The sequence below is a fragment of the Lactuca saligna genome, chromosome 9 (assembly GCF_052625555.1).
Source record: "Lactuca saligna cultivar CGN05327 chromosome 9, ASM5262555v1, whole genome shotgun sequence".
NCBI lineage: Eukaryota > Viridiplantae > Streptophyta > Magnoliopsida > Asterales > Asteraceae > Lactuca > Lactuca saligna.
The window spans coordinates 7,768,359-7,772,747 of record NC_136425.1 but is presented as its reverse complement, the minus strand read 5'-3'; the positions used below and the strand labels follow the sequence as shown (position 1 = coordinate 7,772,747).

The window sequence follows — 4,389 nt, the reverse complement described above, 5'->3', positions numbered from 1 at the left end:
CAACATAAAATCAAAAAACAATTAAAGTAATTAACATAGAAAAAGAGGTTTTCAACATAAGTTTATAAAGTCATTAACATCTAAATAAAATTGAAAAATAAAAACATTCATACAAAGTGGATGTGTTTTTCGTCGTGACTCATGAGCTTCTAAAAATGACATGTGTTTTTCTTTTTTGATTAGGTCATCGCAAATGCAGACTAACCACATACGAATACGGAATGAATACAATGATACGAAATATTACGAATACAAAAGGAAATCAGATTTCACTAATATTTAAATATATTTATTTTTTATAAATGATATATATATATATATATATATATATATATATATATATATATATATATATATATATATATATATATATATATATACATACACACACACCGCAAACCTAAACAACTAACCCAACCCAATACATGAGATAAACGGGTTTGCGGGTCAAAAATCTCAACCCAAACCTGTATACTTTTGGGTTGTGTTAATTACATGTTAGGTCGAGAGTTGTCACCCCTATTTGTAAGATGTTCTACGCCCATTTCTTTTGCCAATCATAGTCCTACAAGTATGACTTTGTACTCGGTTTCATCATTTGATGTGATAAAGTTTAATTGGAGGACATATATGATTTTGGATGCTTCTAAACTCGTGAGGACCAATCCAAATCCATATCCTTATTTGTTGGATACCCTGTCGATATTCGATGTCATGTTAACCTATCTCGATTGCCCATTTTGCCAAACCCCCAAATTTCTATGATTTTAATAGCATTTGTTTTATAGGTATGTATGTGTGTACTTCGACGTGGTGAGCTTGGAAGTGTCACCATAATCGTCTTGCTACATATATTAGGGTCGTAATTAAAATTTCTAGGTCTTGGTAGTTTAGCTCAGCCACTTGTAGGGATATATTAATGAAGTAGATCCGAGGTTGTTACTTTTTCCTTTCGACTACAAGGGCAACATTGATGGATTTAGTGATGCTTCTAGATATAAATATATGGTTTCTCTTAGATCTAGGCTTGCTAATGCTAATGCTGGGAGGCTTAGTAAGCTTTCCTTTAGTGCTACAAGTTCTTTTTCTTCTTTTGTGGTTCATCAAAAGTATGCCTTCTTTATGTACCCCTTCGGTGTTTGGAAGATATGAAGAGATTTTTTATCTGTTGATTTGGCGATAAAACGACAAAGTGCGGTTGATTTGCCGATAAGGTCTCCATGTATTTTAATCCAATTGGGCATGACGTTTCTTTCCAATCTTTGATTTTCATCTGGCTTCACTGAATTTCATTTTCAGCGATAAAGTATCCCATAAATTCCCTTTGGGTCTAAATGTGCACTTGGCTGGCTTAAGCTTCATTTGGATGTTTTACGGTATTAACAATGTTTCTTCTGTATCACTATATCATTTTCAGTGATAAAGTATTAACAATGTTTATTCTGTATCCCCCCCCCCCCCCTCTCCAAAAAAAAAAAAAAATTCCTGCCTTTGAACTCACAACCTCATTGCAAATCCGTGTTGTCCTCCTAATTTTGTTGAAAGTTTTTTGTTGTTATATTTTTATTTACGAAAAAAATGAAATAAAGTATTTGAACTTTACATTATTACGTTTTGATTACCAAAAGTATTTAAATCATGAGTGTGTTCGTTTTCTTGGGACAAATTGATGATGTTTTACATTTTTGTAATATATTCTATAATAAGTTTATGGAAGTTATAAACGAAATAGCATTTCTCACCTAAAATAGGTACCATGATCCTTACTATTCCTAATAAAAATGCAAACCAAGAACAAAAAATGAAAGCCAAGTAATAAGTTTTAAATCAAAACTAGTGAACCTAATTAGGGGCTAAATTAGTAAATGACTGATTGGAGTCTAACGCCTAATCTGCGAATAAGTGGCCTGAATTTTTATGAGGCGCTCGATTCGCTACCACCAACAGTTACGCTCGTGTCTCGCCGGTTTCCTCTTCATTCTCGCCGGACATTTCCTCAAGAGATTTCCCCTTCGTTTCCGGCACCAAGAAAGTACACAAGGTTCCCAAAAGATTGATCACACCCAACACAATCAACGAGTTCTTCACTCCGATTCCCGGAGGATACCCTTCGGACGTCTTCTTAGGATCTTTACTCTGAGCCAAGTACAAGAACCCGAATGCCCCAACTATCGCTCCCAGTTTCCCAGATGCTGCTGATATTCCATGGCAGGTCGACCTCAGTCTCGCCGGAAAAATCTCTGCCGGGACAACGAATGTGGTGGCGTTTGGCCCGAAGTTGGCAAAGAAGAAAGTTAAGGAGTAGATCACTACGAACTTAATGTTGTTTTCGGGATGAGTCCAATAGTTATAAGGGAATGCTAAAACAAACATGAAGATTGTCATCATCGAGAATCCGAGGAGTTGAATCGTAAATCGTCCCATTTTGTCGATCAAAAACACGGTGAACCAATATCCAGGGACTGTGCTACAAAGGGCGATGAGAGTTTGAGCTCTCGCGATTTTGTAAACTTCTTGAATTGCGTTCATGGTCTTCGCCGGAGGGATCCATCCGATGGCACTGAATATGTCTTTCTGGAAAAGATTTTGACTGTAGAATGCGATATCAAGCAAGAACCAAGTGCTCGTAGTTCCAAGCAAATGGAGGCCATGGCGTTTGGCAAACTCTTTACTAAAAAGCCCGAAACTGTGTTTTGAATCCTCCATCACCTCATCAACCTTCTCTTGCTCAGCTTCTATGTCGACTTGGAGAACTTTAGACATGTCGGAAGCTGCTTTCTTGGCGTTTTTCGCCACCAGAGCAGTGAACCGGGCTGTTTCCGGCATCTTCATTCTCCAGTAGTAAGTTAGCAGTGCTGGAAGAGCTCCGACCATTAGAACAATCCTCCAAACGTAATCAGCTTCTGGTACCGTGGACTTTATCGGATCTACTTCATACGGCGGTGCTTTGAATCTGCTATTAAATATCGCCGATATCATTATGGCAAACACTCCTCCTCCCAAGATCCCGAATCCTTGCATGGCAAAAACCGCTGCTATAAACCCACCACGAGTTTTCTTATTGGAATATTCCGACATGATGGTGGCTGAGAGGGGGTAATCACCACCGATCCCGAACCCTAACCAAAACCGGAAAAAGCAAAGAGTAGTCATCACACCCTTCGGGTGGCTGCCAAACGACAAACCGGAAGCGATGGAGCAAAGACACATCAGCATGAGCGTGATTCCATACACTTTCTTTCTTCCCAGTTTATCACCCAACCACCCAAAAAACAATTGCCCGGCTAGGGTTCCGACAAGTGCAACACCGTTCACGGCGGCAGAGACCTCAGGTGGTAAACTTCCCGGCGTTGGTGATCCTTCTTTGTGATAGTAAATACGGCCAAGCAATTTTGTGACGAGAGAGATGCAGAACAGATCATAAGCATCCGTGAAGAACCCCATTCCGGCGATGACAATCGCCGTGAAGTGGTACCATTGTGTTTTTGCTCCGTCGAGCGCATTTAGGACCTGTAAATTCCCGGTCGACGGATCCATTGACGGATCTTTCTGCAAAAAACCTAAGAAAAATCAATACATATATATGAGATCAATGGAGTTCATTCATGCATGTATTAAACTAAAAAAATATGAAAAAAGATGGAAAATTTTGATATACCTGTTTTTGTTCTTGTAATGGAAGTTAAAGCAGATTGTGATTATTTATAGTATTGAAAAAGAGTATTGAAACTAAAATTAAGCGGCATATTCTCATTATTTTCGCTTCTCCAACAACCCAGTCAAATCATACAAAAATACAAATGAATCGGATATGATCATATTCGTACCCAGAAATGTGGTACAAATATAATCGCTTTCAGTCGACTACGTGATTAGGTGTTCAAATATAGAAAGATATCAACGGATTTGATATGATCATATTTCGTACCCGTAAATGCTTGTACCAATGTGATAGAAATATAAGAGTAAATTACACATTTTGTCCATATGGTATACTAAAATTCACACTATTAGTCATACTTTTGGATATTTGACATAGGTGGTCCATATGGTATACTAAAATTCACACTTTTAGTCATACTTTTGGATATTTGACATGGATGGTCCACGAGGGTAATCCCTGTTAACTTCCGGTGTTAAATTCATGTGAAAAGACAAATGCATCCCCTTTTAATTTATTTTTTATTGCCGTAGTTGTTAACCTAATGGATCATTTCCACAATTTTTGAAAGAAAAGCCCTGGCATCTCCATCTCCATCATCGGTAGGCCTCGTTTCGACTCAATTTATGTCCACCACGATGCTTTACCTACGACTCCGCCTCCGTTTAGCTATGGTGCCGATATTGATGCCCACCTTCTTGGTAATCACACACATCATCGCCATCTAT

At 38.2% G+C, this 4,389-nt stretch overlaps 1 pseudogene across 2 annotated transcripts; it reads right to left on the bottom strand.

Moving 5' to 3' along the window:
* Positions 1–1,648: 1,648 nt before the first annotated feature.
* Positions 1,649–3,805, bottom strand: LOC145018635 (putative inorganic phosphate transporter 1-7 pseudogene; annotated as a pseudogene). Of its 2 annotated transcripts, none has more exons than XR_013667102.1 (2): positions 3,659–3,805; positions 1,649–3,549 (listed from the first exon to the last, which is right to left on the bottom strand). The product of XR_013667102.1 is annotated as a putative inorganic phosphate transporter 1-7 pseudogene, transcript variant X2 (transcript). The 2 variants fall into 2 exon arrangements; XR_013667101.1 differs by having other exon boundaries at positions 1,649–3,560; positions 3,659–3,796.
* Between the last annotated feature and the right edge of the window lie 584 nt (positions 3,806–4,389).